Here is a 24,106-nt window from a genome sequence, read left to right as displayed (position 1 = left end):
AGGGGTAAATGAAATTCTCATGATGGAGCTCCTCTTTTGAGCAGTAACGTGGGTGACACTCTCAAGAGTTCATGTGGTAATTTCCTGTCTGATGGTTTTGTCAGTCCTCTGGACAGTAATGACAGGAAATCAGTTAAAATATATCGTGATACAGGTGCTTGCCAATCCATTATGCTGACCAGTGTTCTAGGCTCTAATGTTAATTCTTCTGATGAAACTGTAATCTTACAAGCTGTAGGGAATAATTACTTCTTTGTCCCTCTGTGCAGAGTGAATTTTGAGTCTGGTTTTGTTAATGGTTCCGTTATGGTTGGGTTGGTTGAGACACTCCCAATGTCAGGTGTAACTTTCTTACTTGGAAATGATATTGGTGGAAGTCAAGTGTGTCCAGCTCCTCAGTTGTCTAGTGAGCCAGTGGCTGCGGCCCAGGATTGTGATGTCCCTGATGTGTTCTCTGCATGTGCTGTCACTAGGGCTAAGTCTAAAGTTACTGGTGACTTAGAGGATAATGATGATGATGATGTTATCCTAGCTGACACTTTTCTTGCTAATTTGGACCACTCACCAGATGAGGCAGTACCTCGTAGTGTTGATAATTTGTCTCGTCAAGAGTTGGTTGAGTTGCAGGTTGCTGACCCTGAGTTGAAAGGTCTAGCTAACTCTGCTTGCAGTGAGGAAGAGTCAGCCGGTGCTTCTACTTGTTATTATATAAAGTCAGGAGTACTAATGAGGAAGTGGAGACCCCCAACAGCATCAGCCGACTGTGAATGGGAGGTTGTACATCAAGTTGTCATCTCTCGTGTTTGTAGGCAGGATATCATTAGAGTGGCTCATGATTCCAGTTTGGCAGGACACCTTGGAGTGAGGAAGACTGTGGCACGCATTTTGAAACACTTCTACTGGCCAGGTATCTTCAGGGATGTTTCCTGGTATTGTAAGTCTTGTCACACCTGTCAAGTTGTGGGGAAGTGTAATCAGACCGAAAAGGTTGCACCTCTAGTTCCCATTCCTCCTTTTGAGGCGCCATTCACCCGTGTGTTGGTGGATATTGTGGGCCCTCTTCCTAAGACTTCTTCAGGATTTTCTTATGTGTTGACCCTGATTGATATGGCTACTCGTTATCCTGAAGCCATTCCACTTAGAAATATCTCAGGAAAGAACGTGGTTAAGGAAATGCTAGGGTTCTTCACAAAGTTTGGTCTGCCCAAGGAGGTACAGTCAGACCGGGGAAGTAATTTCATGTCAAATGTTTTCAAGCAGTCTCTGAAAGAGTTGGGCATCACCCAGATCACGTCTTCAGCTTACCATCCCCAGACCCAAGGAGCGTTGGAGAGATATCATCAAACACTCAAATCGATGCTCAGGAAATACTGTTTGGAACATCAGAAAGACTGGGATAAAGGTCTTCCATTCGTTGTATTTGCCGCAAGAGAATCTCCAAATGAATCACTGGGCTTCTCACCCTTTGAACTACTGTTTGGCCATGAAGTAAGAGGACCCCTTAAGTTACTCAAGGAATGCTGGCTGTCGGAGGAAGATGACGTCAACCTGCTGGAGTATGTAATGAAGTTCAAAGAACGGCTGTCCACTGCTTTACAGCTGGCGAGAGAGAATTTAGGAGCTGCTCAGGAGAAGATGAAGACTTGGTATGATAAGAAGTCCAGGTTACGCCACTTTCAGCCAGGAGATCAGGTTCTGATTCTGCTACCAGTGCATGGGCAACCTCTTCAAGCCAAGTTTAGTGGTCCTTATTTCGTGGAGAAGAAACTCAGTGATGTCAACTATGTCATCGCCACACCAGATCGTAGAAAGAACAAGCAACTTTGTCACATCAACATGCTAAAGTTATATCACAGGCGGGACGAAAATAACCCAGTCTGCACTGTAGCTGTTCCACCTGAGTCTGCAAGTGAAGTTCTCCCATGCAGCATGAGCCTGAGTGATAGTTTGGGGAAGAATCCTGATATCATGAATGATCTCCAGACTAAGCATTCTCATCTAGCTCCCGAGGAAAGGCAGAAGTTTTCGGCATTACTGCAGGAGTACCCGCAAGTGTTCCATGCCACTCCAGGAAGAACCACTGTGTTGATGCATGATGTCGATGTTGGAGACGCAAAGCCTATTAAATTGCCTCCTTACCGTGTGAACCCAGTGAAAGTTCCTCTCATCCAGAAGGAGCTTGGCTACCTGTTGGACCACAAGATGATTGAGCCCTGTCAGAGCGAGTGGAGTTCTCCTGTCACTCTAGTCCCTAAGCCAGGTGGGTCACAGCGGCTTTGCATCGACTACAGACGTGTTAATCAGATAACCAAAACAGACACTTACCCTCTCCCTCGCGTGGAAGATTGCATAGACATGATCGGAAAGGCTAAGTACATAAGCAAGTTTGATTTGTTAAAGGGATACTGGCAAGTACCTATGACTGAACGTGCTAGGGAGATGTCATGTTTTGTAACACTAGGAAAGACTTTTGCATGTTCTGTAATGCCATATGGTATGAAGAATGCACCAGCCACTTTTCAGAAGCTCATGAATGTTGTAACAGAGGGTTTGGCAGGGTGTGTTGTTTATATTGATGATGTATTAATCTTCAGTGACAACTGGAAAGATCACCTATGCCATGTCAGGAAATTTCTTGAGCGTTTGGTTCAGGCTAATCTTGTAGCTAATTTATCAAAGTGTGAGTTTGTCAAGCTAAAGTTCAGTACCTTGGGTACGTAATTGGTGATGGACATGTTGCACCACCAGGAGCTAAGGTTCAGGTTATAAGTGATCTTCCCAGACCTAAAAGTAGGAAAGAGCTACAAAGATTTTTGGGAATGGCAGGTTATTACAGGAGATTTGTTCTTAACTTTTCAATTCTTGTATCACCACTTACAGACCTACTGAAAAAGGGAGTTAAATTTGTCTGGACCGATGACTGTGAATCCTCTTTCAGCAAACTTAAAGCTATCCTATTAAGTCAGCCAGTGCTCGCTACTCCAAATTTTGCTAAGCCTTTTAAGATGGCTGTTGACGCAAGTGAAACAGGAGCTGGGGCTGTTTTGCTGCAAGAGGATGATCAGGGTATTGAACATCCTGTATCTTATTACAGTAAGAAGTTCACTCCACCTCAAAAGAACTACTCAACTATTGAGAAAGAGCTTTTGGCCTTGATTTTGGGTTTACAGCATTTTTCATTTTATTTGTGTTCTGGTTTTGACCCCATAGTCATTTATACCGATCATAACCCACTGAAATTCCTTAGTAAGTTTAAAGATAAAAATCAGAGATTGACAAGATGGAGTCTACTTCTTCAGGAGTATTCATTAGACATACAACATGTCAAGGGGAAAGAAAATGTTATTGCAGATTGCTTATCTAGACTTTAGACAGATTGTTTTAGAGTAATAAGAAATTTCCTTTGTAAATTTCTTTTTGTTTGTGGGAAGGTGTTACATAGCCTATGATTTCATCATCCTTTGTGTAATTCTAACGTACAGTATGCTGCATGTTTGATCACGAGCGTGTTCTACCTCACACCCCCCTTCTACCCTTATAGTAGAGTAAGTCGTTCTTTCTGTTGTTCAGAGCAGGATTGTCAACTCTTTGCGCGTCCTTCTTACAAGTTGTATCAAGCTCTGCCGGCCCCTATATAATGAGCTCAGTCTCTGCATTATTGCCACTTAGATCTACTCCTCATTTTGTTCACATCTCTGTCCTCCCCTGTACAGTTGTTATTATTGTGAGTGCTCAGGAAGTCTCCAACCATCTAGCAGCTATGTAATTTGAGTATAATTGTTATTGCATTTTTTCTTGTACTGTGTAGCGTAGGGTGTTAATTCTTAGGCCTAGTAAGGTTTGTGTGATTCATGTGTTTTGGGTGTCAGCCCTTATTAATAATATTTTTATCTGTAATAATATATCTTGCATTCACTGAGTATTATCCGGTTCTCTCATTTTATCAGGGCTGACTTAGATATATTTACTCTTGCTAATTTCGTGTTAATAGAGGCTATTGCAGTTAACCATATATGTAACCTTTTTGCCATTACATTATCCTTATGAGTCCTGAATGTTTTAGTTGTTAGTTTGAGCATTAAACTTTAACTTGTAATTTTACCTAACTCTTTTTTTTTTTTTTAACCTGGAACTTTACGGGACAGTAGTGATTCTTAGTATTCTCACTTAAAGTTTACATTATCTTTCTCTGTTCCGTAACAATATATATAGATATATATATATATATATATATATATATATATATATATATATATATATATATATATATATATATATATATATATATATGATGATGAGAAGTAAAAACACGAGTAACGGAGAGACGGATGGCGTTGGTAATGAAAGGTGATGGATGGAATATCTCAAATTTGTTGTATGCTGATGATGCAGTACTACTTGCAAATACCGGACAAGAACTTGGTAGACTAGTGCAGAGTTTTGCTGACGTCTGTGAGCGTCGTGCCTTGAAAGTAAATGTAGAAAAGAGTAAAGTGATGGTTATTGTGAGAGAAGGTGACTCCCAGTGTGATGTTACAGTGAAGGGAGGGAGACTGGAATTGATGAGAGAGTTCAAATACCTGGGTACAGTGATATAAAAGACAAGAAAATGTGCGAAAGAAGTGGACAGTAGATTGGCACAAGGAAGGAAAGTAGCTGGTGGAATGAAGGCCTTGATAAGAAACAGAGGCTTGAGTGTTGCAGCTGCACGAGGCTTACATGATGGAGTGTTAATGTTAACTTTAACATTTGTATATGAGACTATGGTGTGGCATGAAAATAAAGTCAAGTGTGAGAGCAGTGGAGATGGGACTGCTGAGGAATGTATATGGAATACAGAGAGGGGATAGGATACGAAATAATAAGACTCGTGAAAGATGTGGAGTGAGGAAGTCTGTGCACACCAGAATTGACGAGAGTGTACTGGGAGGGTATGGTCATGTGGAGAGCACGGGTTACAATAGAGTTGTGAAAAATGTATATCTGAGCGAATCTGAAGGAGGGAGGAGGCGAGGTTGGCCAAGGAAAAGGTAGAGAGATATGATGGATGAGTATGTGAGGAAAAGAGGTTTGGAAGTCAGTGAGGCTAGGGAACTGACAAGAGATCGAGCTGGGTAGATGAATGTTGTGAGGAGAAGTTCATGATCAGGGATTTGGCACCCCTTTTTTAACGTGACAGCATCCGGATTGACTCTGTTGGATACGTTTATGTGAAGCTACAGAACGTGGTGAATGTTTTTGGCGTATCCGACAGAGCCAGGGTTCCGGGGGTGTGGATAACATTACAGGTCGGACGTGCACACGAGACTTTACCAGGATAGAAAACGGGCTGCTGAATATTACCACTCTATATCTGGAGGCGTCTTTTGAATATGTATTTGCTTCCTCCAAATGATTTTACGTACTTAAGAAAGATCGCTAGTACTGGGCAGGTTAAGGAAGGTGCTGTCTAATCATCCTAGTCTGGAAGAATCATGCTTATGGTGAATCAAATGTGTGGAGAGAGCAAGAACAAGTTAAGAAATACGTCATGTCAGTGAAGGAAAGTGAGCAAAGAGCACATAAATTTTATTATGGAGAGGAAGACTGGAAGTAGCTTAATAGGAACTATAAATACTAACCAGTTGATTACTCTTTGGTCCGTGTTTTCGTCGATTAAGGAAGCTCCATGACACCTTTCCCTAAACTTTTTTCTTTTTCATTAATATATCTGTGGTACATATGTCATTCTAATATTGCCATACACTGCATAGACAACGTATAAAAGGATATTAACTAACCATATCCAAAAATAAATCCCTAAGGAAGAAGAGATAGGGAATCTTTTAACTGATAAGAATACGTGCCTTAGCACTTTCACTCGGGTGGGTATTCGACATTTTATTATAGCTTCCGCCAGATGATGCTATACAGATCCGGAGATACTTTTATCGAAAATGGAGAGTTTAGATATTCATTAACCTCTCCATTATAAGACATCTCCCTTTAGCATGACAAAATAATCTGAGGGAGCATGAAAAAAATAAAACATAACAGCAATGAGTAATAAGATTATTATTTTCAGACAGTGTAGGTAGTAAGAGAGGGAACCGTAATGGATGTGTGTTCTCACAGGCGGACAGCATACAGCGGGATACCAATGGCTCTATTATTTCAAAATTTTCGCTTTCTTATGTTAATACGCCGATTATATTGCCTCATTATATGCTTCTAGAATTATTACAACAAACAGTGTGAAGAGTAATGAGAAGATAATGCTGATAATGTAAATATTTATAATGGAGAATAACTACACTATTACAATTTGCTACCTCTGCTGTCTACTGCCTGTTTATATCAATTTTCTTATCATAAAATATATATATATATATATATATATATATATATATATATATATATATATATATATATATATATATATATATATATATATATCACGAAAAAAAATAATGAGATGACGTTAATAATGATAACATTAATAATATAACATTACAACACAATTACCATTCACCACTGCTTTTACCTCTCTTTATGTAGACTGTCTCATTAGTTCATGTTGCATATTTATACGTGTCTGCATGACTGTGTACATCTGTCACTTTAATTATCCAGGTGTACCTTTGCCCACTGCGCATACTAACGCTCTCTCTCTCTCTCTCTCTCTCTCTCTCTCTCTCTCTCTCTCACACACACGAACACACACACACACACACACACACACACACACACACACACACACACACACACACACAAATTATGAAAACAACACAGACATATATAAGTGTACCCGTGCGTAATGTCACAAATGAAAGTTTCCTTGTAACAGTGTTAGATATATTTACACCACATTATATATGCACGTGAATCAGCACTCAGTACTGACGTGACACTGCTGCTTTAGGGTATAGATGTTCATTGGTGGCAATATACTTGAGAATGCGCATATGTAGCTCAGTGATTATGATGATTATACAGTATACAAACATGAGTCTCTGTGACTGCAACCTTCTTGAGTGAGATTGTGACACCAGTATATAAAAGAGTAAGTATTTATATTTTTAGGATTTCAGTGACCTGAGAATCTGTTGTAGCAGCATATCTGTGAGTGAGCATATGTGGCCCAGTGACATATATATATATATATATATATATATATATATATATATATATATATATATATATATATATATATATATATATATATATATATATATATATATATGCAGAGACCACTTCATATATATATATATATATATATATATATATATATATATATATATATATATATATATATATATATATATATATATATATAATATCTGAATATTCATGATAGCAATATATCTCTATGTGTTGTTAATGATAGCAATACATCTGCGAGTATTTACGGTACCAGTTTAGCTGCTTGTGTTTATCATAGTTATATCCGAGAATGAGCATAAGTAGGCTAGTGTTTATGATAAGAATATACATCTGAGTGTTTATGACAGAAATACATCGGAGAGTGTTTATGACAGCAATATACTGAAAGAGCTTTGCGACAGCAATGTTTGTGAGAGTGGTTACGATTGTGATATACCAGAGTGATTATGATAATATCTCTAGGTTCGTTAATGTTACGAGTAGCAACATATCTTGGAACGATATGATACTAGTGTACCTGACAGTAAGCATAATATTTCTCATTGCTTATGATCACTGCATATAATATGCATTTCCCGTGTGTCACAACAATTGAGAACTACCTCTTACTTTTCTCTGTTCCAGATGAACAGTGGCGATTCAAAGGAGCCACAGGAGTGTGCGTCCACACCAAACAGAAACACTGTTAGAAACGTGTGTTTGCAACGCTATTCATCATAGGTGAGAATCAAATTGCAGCTACGAAAACAGAAGAAAGCTCACAGTTGTTACCCTGCTGCGAATGGGTTTTTGAGGCAGATAACTGACACTTTCTAAGTCCCAGTCTTGCGCCAGCAACCGCGTTTAGTTTCATTTTCATAAGTGCACTACAGAGTGACTAGGAACAGAAGAGAAACATACTCTGTCGAAAGATGAAACCGGCATGGAAAATGAACTCGGGTTTTTCCAGTTACGACACAACTGACTCCCTCCAGGACAGTGACTCAGCCAGGGGTAAATTAACCGCCTGGGAGTAAAAAATTACATGGCAGGGGTAAATATTTCATATCACAAAATGAATCAGCTGTGTTCTTACTGATATTGTTTCTGGTATTTCTGTTTGATACAGTAGTGTTTGTTTCTTCCTTTATCATCGTATATTTCGTGCAAAACCTTCATATTATTAAAGGTGTCTCTGTATCTTTTTTGTTGTTGTTGTTTGTTTGTTTTTATGCCGGCCATGCATTTTTTGTATGGGGATGAGGGGGTAAATGGCTAAATATGTCAAGCCAAGAAGGTAAATGACGGAGGAAGGGTTGAGAATCGCTGCTCTAGGAGAATGTGATGTCAGTGCTATATTCACAATTGAGAATCAAGTCCAAATAGGAGCAGCAGCGACTCAGGGCATTGTTGTAAACTTTCCTGACCGAAGTTATCAACAATGTTCGTGATTAAAGCCGTGTTGGCACAAATACAAGTTTGTTCCGAACAGTACTTTACACAGTACATAGATAACCGATATCCTGACAGAAACAGGGTTCAGAGTGAATGCACTTCATCGGAAAATGTCTGCCAACTACTGCTGGCAACATAAGTGTGGTAAGGAAGTGTGGCCCAGACCAGTATTTAACTGCCAGCTGCAAGTGCTGTCAACATTACACCCACATACTGGGGCTAGTTTTATGATTCGAGCAGTGTTCTACATTAAAATGAACTCAGCAGTGTGATGACTACCAATCTCTTGTTGGCGACATTGTTCGTACGTCATCAGCAATGTTGGTGACTGGATCCACAGCAGTACACCGGCAGTCATACGAACCATATCCACACCAACAGTGCACACAAGCTGTTAGCCACAGAGTCTGCAATATACTCACAGTGTTGCCGGGATGTGGACTTGCCTTTATACTTCAATACACACACACACACACACACACACACACACACACACACACACACACACACACACACACACACACACACACACACACACACACACACACACACACATACACACACACACATTTTATCATTATTATCAGTTCGTGGTAGGGAAGTGTGGTGATGGTGTGGGTGATCAAGATTGATTTTATTTTGTGGTAGGTGGGGGCGCTCACCATACACTCACTCGATGTAGTGCTGCTCTCGGGTGTCTGCCCTTTCCTCTCCATCCTTCTTTCCTTCCATTCTCTTCTGTCGTTCTTTCCTTCATACTTTCGTTGTCCTTCTGCCAACGGGTGACTTTACACTCCCTCTTCTGTCTTTTTTTCCTTCATTCTTTCGACTTCTTTCAGCCTGTGGGTGACTCTACACTGAGTGACAAGCCAAATGGTTTCCTGTGCACCAGGAAACCATTTACTACGCTGGGTGGTAACCATATAACCAAATTTTGGCACCTGGTGGTTTAGTGGGTAATTATTGCGCTCCACTCGGATTGAGCCATCCAAGCGGTGGATGGGGTTGATTGCTCATGTAATGCCACTCAGGGATGAGTGAGGCTGGTCACTCTCATCTTAAATGTCGGGACCAACTGCCTAGCCCCGGGCTCCTACGCTCCTCATGGGACAATGTAGGATTGGATGATGGATGGATGGATGAACTCTACTAATGGTATTGCAACAAGTTTGCATGTGGACGGGGAATGTGGGGATGGTGCTGATAGTGATCATTATGATTTAGTGAAGTAATTACATGGATGATAATAAATTATACTGTTTGAAGTATCAAGAAATAGAGTTACCAACTCGCTGTGAACATAACTGCTTGTTTACCCTACCATCACATATATTAACCCACAGGGCCAAACTACGCACACTATTAAGTAAATATACACACGTTATTATAGTCGATTTGGCCATGTGTTTTTATATTCAGTGAAGCTAGGAAGAGTTGTACAACAAGCTGACAGAAAAGCATGACGAGGTTATCAGTCCACTCCCCTGTACATTGTTATCTTTAGCTTTTCTTTCCATTACTTCCAGTGACTTACACCCTTAACTAACAAATAATTTTTTATACTCATCTTCACTAGCTCTGTGTGTTGTATTTTCCTTTATACCCATCAGTATACTTTGCCCTCTCTAAACGCTAATCATAATACTCAACTCTTCTTTCATTTAGCCTACTTATCTGCTCAGCCTCCTCGGCTCGTTACTACTCAACTTCCCCCATGTGCTCTTGCCATATTGTTTGTCCTGTTTCCTTACATACCCAATTGAATATTTTCCTTTCCAATAAATTCTCATTTAAAGTCTACTGAGATTCACTCGCTCATCCCCTCAATTTCCTTTACTCCCACCTCTCCTCTCGAGTATCCCCGTCATAATTTTGTTTTCCTACTTTTTCATAAGCAGTTGTGGTAGGTGGTGGCGACCATCATTCACTCACTTGATGTAGTGCTGCCTACTTCTTCCTTAGCCTTTATCATTCATTTTCTGTGCCTCCCCTCCTCTCTTCCTATTTCTCGCATCTTTCCTGTCACTTCTTATTGCTTTTCTTTCCTTTACAGGTGGCTTTACATTGAGTGACAAGCCAAATGGTTTCCTGTAAGCCAAGAAACCATTTACAACGCTGGGTGGTAACCATATAACCAAACCATACGTGCTACCTATGTGTGAACAAGTTGGTTGGTGGAGGGTTAGTGCCCCTCCCCTTAAAACAAATAACTCAAAGTCAAATGGCCACCCCTTAAGGGATTATGGTGTCTGGCAATAGATAGATAGATAGATAGTTGTAAATTTTGCCTTCCTATGATCCCTCATCTTTATTCTCCCGCTTTTCTTCGCTCACTTAGCTGTTCAGTCCCTTTCACTCATTATTCCTTCGCTCCTCTCGTGTGCTCATGACATAAACAAGGTTCCTGATTGGGCCGCCACCTCTCCTTTAATGCTCACTGCCCCACAAGGTCCGCGACCCAGTACTCATTAGTCCACGATGCGCATTTGTCTCCACTCGTTTCCAGGCGCCGCCGAGTTCTGTCATCTGACTTTTTTTTTTTTTTTTTTTTTTTACGTTTGCCGAGTCTATACTTCCGACGTTTATGAGTTAGAGTTTCTAGCTTCTGCTTTGGGTTATATAATCCTGGGGTTTATAGTTCCTGTCGTCTATGAATTCTTGTTAATGCTATACTAGTGCAAGCTGTTTGAAGCCTTTGGTTGCGGTTGTCTGTACTTAAACCTATAACTGGACACTGTGGTTTGGTGCTGGTGTACTACAACAGCAAGGCATTTAATGACGAGAATTTTTTGCACCTGATAGTGCACTGACTGTAAGCCTTTGTGTCTGATTACATAGAACTGCATCAGAAATTAAAACAAAAATGGCTGACATCTATAATAACAAAGGGGAGTGTTTGTATGTTTGTTACCTATAAACTCGGCTCCCTTAGGGTCTACCCCCAATTATGATACATATTCAGAATCAGCATGATCCAGGGAGTGTTTTGGTATATAATTTATTAGGATTAATTGTATGTTGAAAAGTTACATTAGGTATATTGGCCGAAGACCCAATCAGACCTCCGCAGCAGCTTGCCGAAAAAGTCCCCCCGGAGGGTGGACCTTTTCGGCTAGTATGAGAATAAAAGTGTCATAGTATGCGAGAGAAAATTCTAGTGAGATCAGTGGGAATTATGTGACCACCAAAAATTTGCATAAACCAACGATCATGTTGCCTTTAGACTTACAGGTTTAGAGAGAGAGAGAGAGAGAGAGAGAGAGAGAGAGAGAAGCATTTCTTTGTGACTATCAGGTTCTTCTAGTGTAAATTCCTGTTATTTACCTGCTTTTAGAATGGAAAAGAGACATTTTTACGTGATTGGAAGTGGTCAGAGTGCGACTATGGTGTTGGTGGGTGGGGTGAATTGAGGACTGAAGAGGGGTGGGAGGGTGAGGTGAGGGGTAGGTGGGCATGGACAGGTGAGGTGAGTGTTAGATGGGGATGAAGGGATGGGGTGAGGGATGAATGGGGATTGAGAGATAAGGTTAGGAGTGGGTGGGGATGGAGGGGTGAGGAGTGGATGGGGTTGGAGGAGGTGAGGTGAGGGATAGGTGAGGATGGAAAGGTGAGACTGAGTGTGAATGGGAATGGAAAGGTGACGTGCGAGGTTGTTCCTGTTGCCGTGGCTCCAAGCCCATCGTAAAAAGAAACCTCTGAAATGCAGGCTGAAGATCCTCGTGCAGTGCAGAACAACATCCTCCTTTCAGGGCTTAAGAAGAGAGCTGTGGAAGGTTCGTAAAACTAGTCAGTGGAGCCGCCTCGTTATACTGAAGCCACCATATGAAGGTATCCTTGTACAACACCGAGGTATGGGATGAGTGAACAAAGAGTCAGGGCTGTAATGGCGTCGTTAGAGAGGGTCAATGGGCGGCTTTGTCTCTCCCCTCGATATCAACATTGTGATTGTTCTGATGAATGCCTGGCAAAGGATGAGAATCAGGATCGTATTCTATGTGCCTTTGGGCTTTTCGTTATACTCTTCTCCAGCGATTTATTTTGTACACATCGCCTCAATGTCCTTTTGCATGTTAGTGACTGAAGCTATGTCCATACTGAAACGATGAAAATAACATAGAGGAGAATGTTTAGATGTTAAGTGCACCATTTCATATACCTTCTTTAGCGCTCAAAAGAGTGTGTGAAAATAGAGTAGATTCCAGTTTGTACACATGGCTTCATCGAGTTTTATTCAAGTAATGGAAAGACAAGTCCATTAATAATCTAACAGAATAACTGATTTGGAGAGTGAATGATAAAGTACGCCAATTTCCTTGTTATAAGTCTGATTATTTTGATTATACTGTTGATTCCCAACTGGTTAGATAAAACCATCAATGAACCCCTTCATTTTCAGGTGTCGGGCCTGTCGGTCTGCAGCTGAATAATATGTTTTGGTAGCAGCTAAAGTAAAAGACCAAATTGCTTCATCGGACTGGAGGAATCAATTATCGGGAGACAGCTCAGGAGAAAAAGAAGTCGCCATGGTTATATTACCAACTGGATGAATAAAGAAGAAGGCTGATATGAACATATAAAGTCTAAGTAAACTGATAACTTACAGAATTAAAAGTGACTGAACAACAGTAGACGGACCGGTTTCGGAACCATGACCTTCCTGTTGTGGGCTGACTGTGCTTCCCATTATGCTACAGCCTCTCCCACCCCACCCATCATATTGCTTGCCTGCCTTTCTGCTTCACATACAGTACATCTAAATCCCAGTATCTTGCTTCCTATCGAAGGCCGAGATTCTCAAACAAACTTACGACCCATTCCCTGGCGTAAGTAAGATTTGTCTGCATAGAAAAAGTGATAATCTTTGTGTGTGTTTTTCTACCTGCCCGAAAAATCATATAGTGATGGGAGAAATTATTTAAATTCTTTCTTTATTTATTTTTGTGAGACGATCCTGCTCTGCTTCTTATAATCTGTTTTCCTTCTTAGGATCTGCTTCTCCTTCATGTCTAACTCCATACCCTCGCTCCTCCACCACTCGTGTAGCACTTACCTGCCTGATCAGCGAGTCTCGATAATTTTTATGGTCTATTCCCTCCTTTACCTTATATTTGTTTCCGCAGGAAGTACTAGGCACATGAAGTTTTTGCACCATCCTTTCGCTGTCCCTCCTGAAAAATAATAACAACAAGAACAACAACAACAACAACAATAATAATAATAATAATAATAATAATAACAATAATAATAATGATAATAATAATAATAATAATAATAATAATAATAATAACAACAATAATAACAATAATAATAATAATAATAATAACAACAATAATAATAATAATAATAATAATAATAATAATAACAAGAGAAGGTGTGGCCTTGTTAGTGAGCCCGGAAATGCAGCAGTGTGTGATTGAATGGAAGGAGGTGTCATCGAGACTGATGTGGGTGAAAGCGAAGTTTGAACGCGAGTTGTGTTTGTTTGTGAGTGCATATGGGCCTGGTATTAAAAGGGATGAAGAAGAGATGGAGTCTTTCTGGAATGATGTTGATGAGTGTCTGCAGAGTTTTGGAGCAAATGAGAATGTGGTAATGATGGGAGATCTGAATGCTAGAGTGGGAAATGTAGCAGCTGAATGTGTAGTTGGTATGCATGGTGTGCCTGGAAGAAATGAAAATGGGTAACGAATGATAAGGATGTGCGTTGAGCGAGAGATGGTGATTGGAAATACCCTGTTCGAGAAGAAAGATATTTATGAGTATACATGGGTGACACAGGAGGGTGGAAGGGATGTTGATAGAGCACTGATGAACTATGTGGTTGTGTCTAGGAATGTAATAGGAAGATTGTTGGATGTAAGAGTTCTGAGAGGGAAGGGTGGAGGTATGTCTGACCACTACCTGGTGGAGGGAAAGTTAAGACTAGGTAAGAGATGGATGAGAGCTAGGAGAGTTAGGTGTGGCAGGGAGGTTTTGAAAGTGAGTCAGTTGGATAAAAGAGAGAAAATGATAGAGTATCAGGAGAAATTGAAAGATCAGTGGAACGCAGTGAAAGATCAGGAAAACGGCAGTTTTTTTTTTTTAATTGATAATGAATGGAGGAAGGAAAAACAATGGGAAAAAAAATAAGTCCATGTGCCTAATGGCGTCCTCCATTCATAAAATATCTATAACAACTGGACTTGAATTGAAGTGGATCAAATGTCTGTGCGAAACAACTCCCAGGAAGTGAATTCCAGAGAGTAGTAGTTCTGGGGATAAATGAATTTTTATAATCAGAGGTTCTGCACTGCGGGGGACAGAGTGTGAATTCATGGGCGCTCCCAGCTGCACGAGTATTTCAGGAGAAAATGTGAAGGGAAGGAACAATTGAAGCCAGTTCGTCTGAACATTTACGGTAAAAATATCTATAAAATAATGCTAAAGAAGCAACATCTCTACGTACTGATAATGGAGGAAGGTCTTGCGTGATGGCGGGATTATTGATTAATCCAATGGCTTTATTTTGAATTTTGTCCAACTGTCCCAATGCAACCGCTCCACATCCGCTCCACAATGGTGAACAGTATTCGATCTGAGAATGCACATGCCTTCTGTATACTGTGGCCATCTGCTCGTCAGTGAAGAACTCACGAAGGAAAAAGAATGGCAGTTGTTTAAGAGTGCTGTGGTGGGGCATGCGGAAGAGGTGTGTGGTGTGAGACGTGTGGGTGGTGGTGTAAGAAAAGGAAGTGCATGGTGGTGTGAGGAAGTAAGTATGGCTGTGGCTGAGAAGAGACGTGCATATGGAGTGTGGCTGCAGAGGATGGATGAGATGTCATATGAGAGGTATAAGGAAAAGAGCAATAAGGCGAGAAGGGCTGTGCGTGATGCTAAAGTGGCAGCAGATGAGAGGTGGGGTAGGCGGTTGGCTGACAATTTTCAACAGAATAAGAAAATGTTCTGGAAGGAGGTGAAAAGGATGTGGAGAGTCTGGGAAGGAAGAGCGAGTAAAAGCAGAGGATGGGAGGATGTTAATTGAGATGGATACGGCAAGGAAGAGATGGGCAGAGTATTTTGAAAGATTGTTAAATGTAGAGGAGGAGAGGGTGGCTGAGATTGTGGCAGATGGAAGGGTGCAAGGAATAAATGTGTTGGGAGAGATGAATGATTCTTTGATCACAAAGGAGGAAGTACAGGAGGCAGTAAAGAAGACGAAAATAGCGAAAGCTGCAGGTATGGATGGATGTCCTGTGGAATGCCTGAAGGGTGGTGGAGCGACTATTGTTGACTTGTTAGTAAGATTATTGAATGTGTGCTTTGTGAAAGGTATGGTGCCAACTGACTGGGCAAGGGCTTGTGTGGTCCTGTTGTATAAAGGCAAGGGTGGTAAGTATGAATGTACTAGCTCTTGGGGTATAAGTCTGTTGCATGCTGTAGGTAAGGTGTATGGTAGAGTGTTAATTAAGAGAATTAGAGAGAGTACAGAGGGAGTGTGTGGTGATGAGCAGTTTGGCTTTAGGACAGGGATGGAATGCGTGGATCAGATGTTTACTGTGAGACAAGTGTGTGAAAAGTATTTAGCAAAAGGCAAGGGTGTGTTTTGAGCATTCATGGATTTAGACAAAGCGTATGATAGAATTGATAGGGAGGCTTTGTGGACTGTTTTAAGATTGTATGGACTTGATGGTAGGCTACTAAAAGGGGTGAAAAGTTTTTATGTAAATAGTTGAGCGTGTGTAAGAGTGGGAAATACTGTAAGTGATTGGTTTCCCGCGAGAGTGGGGCTGCAGCAGAGATGTGTGATGTCGCCTTGGTTGTTTGATATTTATATGGATGGTGTTGTAAGGGAGGTGAATGCAAGAGTTTTAGGTGGAGGTCGGAGTCTGGTGAATGTTGATGGTAGAGAGTGGAATCTGAGGCAGCTGCTGCTTGCAGATGATACTGAACTGGTGGCTGATTCAGAGGAGAGATTGAGACAGGTGGTAGTGGAGTTTGGAAGGGTGTGTGAAAAGAGGAAATTGATAGCAAATGAGAATAAGAGTAAAATAATGAAGTGTACGAGGTCGGTAGATGGTAGGAGGATGAATATCGTTTTGAATGGTGAGTTGCTTGAGGAGGTAGAGTGTTTTAAGTATTTAGGGTCACATGTTGCTGTGGATGGAAGAATAGATGCAGAAGTGAAGTTTAGAATGAATGAAGTAGGAAAGGTGCTGGGAGGAATGAAAAAAGTGTTTAGATGTCGTTCGCTTAGAATGGATGTAAAGAGAAGGCTGTATGAGGGTGTTGTGGTCCCGAATGCGTTATATGGGGCTGAAACATGGAATATGGGTGTAGCAGAGAGGAAAAGTTTGAATGTAATGGAAATGAGGTGTCTGAGGAGTATGTGTGGAGTAACGCGTATGGATCGAGTGAGAAATGATGAACTGCGAAGGAGGACTGGAGCTGTTCGGGAGATGGCTGATCGAGTTGAGCAGCGGGTGTTGCGATGGTTTGGGCATATGGAGAGAATGGATAATGAGCGATTGGTGAAAAAGATAACTAGATCTGATGTGAGAGGTGTAAGGCTGAGAGGGAGACCGCGAAATAGATGGATGGACAGTGTGAAGAGAGCGTTGGATGGGAGAGAGATGTCTGTTGAACAAGAAAATGGGCCTGTGTGTCACAGAAATAAATGAAAATTGTGAATGAATAAGTGATGACGCAGCCCTGAGGGGATATTCTCCCGCATTTGGTCTGATCAGCTAATCAGGCCAGGTGCAAGTAAGGGGGTGGGTCATTTTATGATGTGGCAGGGATAAACCAGCTCTGCTGTCGGGCCCTGCAGCGGATGTCACTGATTGCACTGCACAGTTGACCCTCGTGCGGTGTGGTGCGATGAGGATCTGTCTCTTCTCCCCTTTGCGGCTAAGATGCGAATGAATGTGTAAGAGTGGATGAGTAAATTGGGAGTGTGTCGTCCTGTCTCGGCTACCTCCCTTTCCTTGGGGGAAGCAGCCTAGGTATATAGATAGATAGATAGATAAATAAAATAATAATAAGAAAAACAATAATAATAAGAAGAAGACGAAGAAGAAGAAGAAGCAACAACAACAACAACGGCAATAATAAAAATAAACAATAATAATGATCAACAACTATAATCTAGGATAATTTTCCGTTCTATCAAAACATTATTTCTGTAGGAGGCACAGGAGACAGGAAGCTCCTACACACTCCTCTCCTTGTCCTTCCACTCAGTCAACTTGGAGCTTCGACTGGAGATTGATTGTCAGTTTATTAGTAAATTCTGCCCCTGATCCCAAGTTTTGCCTTCCTGTCATCCTCATTTACACACCTGACTCGTAACTACCTACCTAACCGCCCACCTGCCTCCCTACCTACCTGCTCAAGGGCCATGTTTATATACTCTCCTAAGAATAACTCGTGTATAAGATGTTTGTATATATGTTTGTCCACACGAGTACAGCTGACAAATCCTTCTGAAAAGCAAAACTGTTTGTAACAATGATACACTGTTATGGAAAATTCTCCATCTTAAAAATTACTTAAAATGTATTTTCAGCACTAACCCAAGTCATCGTCTGGTTACCCAGCCGCCTGCCTTCCACCGCTCTCTGCCTACCTGCTGCCCCGTCTGCCTCACCTTCCACACACACACACACACACACACACACACACACACACACACACACACACACACACACACACACACACACACACACACACACACACACACACACACACACACACACACACACACACACACACACACACACACACACACACACACACACACACACACACACACACACACACACACAAAAAAAAATCACCTTCCCCTCACCCTCATACACAGCCCATTTTCGTATTTCTTTTGTTTATTCTTGCAAATTTCAGATAAATTAAGTATTTTAGGAAAGACGTTCGTCATATGGATTAATGAAGGATGCATCTTCCTCTTCCAATCCGAAAAGTTCCCCTCAAGCTGAATAAAAACTTTTGATGGTTGAGAGTATGAGATAATAAATACTTTATTGGAGGCGAAAAGGTTTAGCGTATGAACATAGACGCGTTGCGGTGATAGGGGGCGAGGAGGCTGACACACACCGTTCACACTAGACTCTCCATTACACTTACCACTAGCACCACCAAACGCCCGCACCTCTGACCACTACACTCATCACTACACACCGCTTACATCAAGACACTTCACCTTGACACATTTCATCCCGCAGCACTCATTTCACACACCACGACACAATTCTCACACTTCTCCACACATCTCGCACCACTATACACCCACAACACTACACTTACTACTCACACCAAAACATTCACGTCTAAACTCTCCTCTCATGCCACCGAGTTCAATATATGAGCACCAGTTATTCCCTTAGGTGCTGGAGTTGCATAGGTAATAAGTACTGTCGATAATGAACACATTTCTTTACACGGAGGAGATCCACTCCCCTACCTCCAAAGTCTTCCTTAGTGTTAAATTTACATCCCGAATTCCCAGACTTAAGTCCATTATCTCGTATGTCAGATAACCGGCGCATCAAAGTTCCTTGTTGTTGAAGAGTAAGTCTGCTTAAAATATACTCAAGAGTGCAGCATGGAACTGGCCAATGTAATCTTTCTGTATCAGAAGGGCTTGTTTCGGTAGCAATGTGCAAAAAAAATAAATAAATAAATAAATAAATAAAAAGCTGAATATCAACCCCACTCCCGCGCCATTCCTGTGGTCTCGTGGCATCTGCCTTTATCTGTCACTTCCATACATAACGCTTGTGTAACCGAACAGTTCCTTCCCTGACACCCCTCCACACATCTCTGCCCCAGTACTCCAGTTTGTGGATGCTGTTTCTCGATAACTGGATCACCTTTGGCTCTTAATTTTAAACCCACAGTAGAACTCGGGCCTCTAAAAGTAGATGCTTGATTTAAGAAACAAATGGCTGTATTTTGTAGCTCGGGGAAATGTTTGGTGCTTTTATTGTCAACCAGGCTGTGGTAAAGGTCAAGCCTGATTATTTTCATAGTCATTGATACCTCCTCCATCACCGCAGCACATCACTGGTGTTAGATGCTGTATCCCTAGACCCTTCAGCTTAGGCCAAGCAGCTTTTCACACTCCATAGGTGTCTGTGACAGAAGAACTCTACTGACTTTCAAAAATTTAAATCCTGTTCCATATCCGGTACCCCACCACACGAAACAGGCTGTGGATGCCATAATTATCTCATCATGAAGAAGGCCAAGTCTACTGACTCAGAAGCTTCTATTGTCTTATTACTTTCTAGCCACTCTGCCTTTCCATCTCCCCTTTCATAAACATAGTCTATAGACATCTTACCTTAGGAACTGCATAGTTCTGACTGTGTAACTTAGCACTCACATAGAACCTGCTGGAGCTACAGCCTATCAGTACTGTTAAATCTCCCTCCCTCTCTCTCTCTCTGTCTTTGTGTTTGCGTGTGTGAACTTGCAGTCATGCTTCTAATACTAAAACACATGCTGGCTGGATGAGCGGACAGACATGTCAGTGGGCTGGAGGACAAAGGAAAATGGGTCAGTTTGGTAATAGTCCATGGGGTAAATTGGTCCATGGCTGGAATAGATCCCTACTGGGAATAGGTCCATGGAGGAATAAGCTCTTTGGAGAAGTTGTCCCAAGTGAAAACATAGGTTTAATGGTGTAAATGGGTTCATGGGAGAAAACAGGTGCATGCGGAAGTTTGAGGTATCCTTACTGAGAGAAAAGTTCATAAGGGGAAACAGGCTCATGACGAAATTAGGTCCAAGGGGAAAAGAATGTGCCTGAGGTAGAATCGGTTATAGGTCTATAAGGACAAATAGCTCCAAGGGGGAATATAGTTTCTCTGTTAAAATAATTCCATGGGGAAAGACTTAACAAAAAAATCTGATGTTTCCTGCATACATTGAACTAAGAATGGATGTAGAAAACTCTAACCTGCATGTTGTTGTACAGGTTTTATCCTTTGTGTTAGGATAAAACTACTCCCCTTTTCGGTACTGGTAGGCTATTCTAAAAGACCAATCGTTACAGTATTTTGGATGTAGCAAATGTCAACAAGTTGATACCGGTATTATATGTCTGTGTTGACTAGCAGTGAACTAAAGTCTCATTATCACATGATTCATTCCTTCATGGGGAGTAATACTTTCAGTATTATTTGTAGATGACTCCAGGTTTACGAGCAGATGAAACTCCACTGTGTTAAGTAATATTACAAAATTTTCATTTTCTCATTTTTGGTGTATAAGAATATTTATAATCAGGAAATAAATTATGCTAAGAAATGTCTTTCGTCAGTATTTAACAAGAAAATCTGAAATGTCAATTGCTTTTCAGTCTTCGACAAAAAACTAGTCCCTAAATCCTATGATTTCTTTCACAAGCTTTGTGCAATTACTAAAAACGCATTACTATATTTATCCATCTAGTCACTTGATGTAATGCTACCTTCAGATGGCTGTAAAGTCGGTGACAAGCCAAATGGCTTCTCGTAGGCCGGGTCCCCATTATTACACCAGGAGGTAACCATATACCCAAATGGACGCCTGGTGGCTTAGTAGGTTAAGGTGCTCCACTCGGATGTCCATAATGGATGATATCCGACTGGGGGTAAAGATTAAATTTCTAAATAATATTGCTCAGATGCGAGGAACTGATCCCTTTTGCCATTAATTTGTGTACTAAATAGAATAGTCAAGACTCTACACTCCTGGTAGGTAAACATACATTGGATGGTAGATAAATATTTTGATAAGGGGGATCATGGGGTACCCATGTTATCTTAACAGTAATTCACATTGACTCGCCTTCTTGTCTCAGACTATGCATGTTTTCCTAAGAAGCGGAAAAATGCTGACTAATTTAAGAGATGACCAAGATAAGGAGAAACAGTTTTGATCAAATAAAGATTCGTGTTCACTGTTGTTAAAAACGGTCCCTGGTGTTGGCACACAAAATGCAGAGTAAATTTGTTCCGTAATAAGGACTAAAAGTCTTACTGTAGATGATATTCCCAGAAGTAATGATTGAGAATACACCTGAAACTGACAAGCCATTAATCATTCATGTTCATGATCTTTTGAGTCGAGAACAAACTCTGACTTTTCCAGTAGCTCCGTGGATCTGGTTTACACAACGCTATTGATAAAGTACTTGGATGGATCATTAGAATGGTGCTGTCATCCCTTAAACAATCGGTGCGTCTTATAATGTAAATGGGAGCTCCCAGGTCCCGCTGCGAACGTAACATAAAGGAAGGCATCTTCCTCTTAAAGAATCAACATCTGGTGGGTAAGTTGTCAGTTATAACCCTCCTGGAAGTCTGAGAGAGCTACCTGAATGTGCTCCAGGTGCCACGCGTCAGTACGGACTTCGTTTTCTCGTAGTAAACATCCGTATTATAGCTGCCACTCCTTGAAGAACACTAGTTTTTCGGGTAAAAAATAACTTTTCTTACTCGCCAGGAAAGAGACATGAAGAAGGCTAGTGGAGATTTTGTTATTAATTACAGGGTAAAAGCTGGATTTCATTAATTACTTATTAATTTTCTAAATAACATTTTCCTTTATGGAGTACAGTCCTTGATGAAGATGGCATGCGTCGCAAGAAAGTATTGGTCTGTTACCTCAGCCAGTCTCATCCCTGGAATAAAGAAACCCTTTCTTTCAGTAGTTGCCATGGCAAAAAAAAAAAAAAAAAAAAAAACTCCAGCTGGCCAAAAATGAGAAATTCCCGACCAGTCACGCTTAGTGAAGTTCCTCCTATGCATTTGCCAATGAGGAATTTATGTAACAAAGTAAAAGGTATGATACGTCTCGGCCAGTCACCCTTTGCAGTACTCTTCACTGAGTGCAAAGACAATAAACACCAAAAATGTTACTTTGAAGACCACTGGACTTTGGCAAATCATCAGAATTACCCCAAAATTATTTGTCTGACATTGGAAACAAACCTCTCCAAGTGTCGTTTGGGTACGAGTATGAATTTGGTTAATTGCCTTGGTCAGATTCTCAGTCTGGTTGCACATACCGAGAGCTGACAAAGAAAAAAGGTTTCTAATGAAAGGTTTGGAGGAGGTAGTGAAGCTTTTGCTGTTCAAAGGAATTCTATTATGGAGAGATGGGGTGGAGAGGTATATGAGAGAGTGGGGTGTGAGTTGGGAGCAGGGGAGTGAAATGGCGGGGGACAGGGCGACTTGGAGGCGATTTGTTTGTGGCCACCCCAAACGGGATTGAGGCGTCTGGCAATAGATAGATAGATAGTAAGGGAAGATGACTGTCTTTCCTTCTGTCTGTCCCTCCCTTATCTGTTCCCTCCTGACCTTGAGTACCCTGCCACGCCCCAACCCCTCCAATCTCGCCCTCACTAGTTGTTTAAAGCCAGTCTTTATTCTGACTGATAAATGATTTCTGACTGCGGGGGAGCGGGGGCGTAAGGGTTAATCCCACATCCAATGTCTCTATCATGAGTAGAAGAGACAGAAACGAGGTAGATGACCACACACACACACACACACACACACACACACACACACACACACACACACACACACACACACACACATACAGGCTGACAAATGCATGCAAACACACATGCACATACTGTACATACATACACACACATATTCTCTCTCTCTCTCTCTCTCTCTCTCTCTCATTCCAATTTTTTCTACGCATCCACCATATGATAGCGTCTCAGAGGAGTTCTTTATTTATTTATTTTTTTTTTAATGCATGGAAGAAGGAACCAAAGGCCGGAAAGCCGTAAGATTGTTCCCTCCCAGAAAAAATAAAAACATGATGACACAGAGCCAAATTCAAGATCTCTTCATTTCGAGATGCCTGGACACAGTGCGTTTGAAAGACTGGAGGTCATAGACAGTACCTAGGAAATTCAGAAAGAGGAAAACAGTTCCACAGTTGACCTGTTGCATACATGAAAGACTGGGAGTAACGGTTAACGCTTGCATTAGACAGTTGGACAGAAAAGAGATGAGAGTTTGTTGCTAGACGGTTGCTACGCACCCGTCGTAGTGGTGGAGGGATACAAGCAGACGGTTCAGAGTAGTGACCATTGAAATAGCGGTAGAAAAAAAAAAAAGCTGCAACAGCGCAGCGAAGAGACAGAAGATGAAAGAAGCCAGTAAGACCAGCAAGGTCAATGAGACGAAAAATCTTTGACTCCACCTCGTTGAGAAGAGCTTTATGTGGGAAGCCTCCCCACACATGAGTTTCACTCTACACTGGGACGAATAAAGCCCGTGTATAAAGTCAGCAACTGTGCTGGGCTAAAGATGGCACGGAATCGGCTTAGGACACATAACCTTTTAGAAGCAGATTTTCCTCTGAGGTAATATGATCTCTCCACAATAAATCCCAGGAGAATGAAACCTCAAGTATGTTCAAAGTTGATGCAGGATTGAGTTTGGTATCGTTAAAAAGCAAAGGATATTCGTGTGGAAGATTCAGACTATATGAAAGATGTAAGAACTGAGCTTTTGAGGTAATA

This window comes from Coenobita brevimanus, chromosome 75 (assembly GCF_032717465.1).
Source record: "Coenobita brevimanus isolate Jiangsu-jjx chromosome 75, ASM3271746v2, whole genome shotgun sequence".
Taxonomy (NCBI): Eukaryota; Metazoa; Arthropoda; class Malacostraca; order Decapoda; family Coenobitidae; genus Coenobita; species Coenobita brevimanus.
This window is presented reverse-complemented; position numbering follows the sequence as displayed.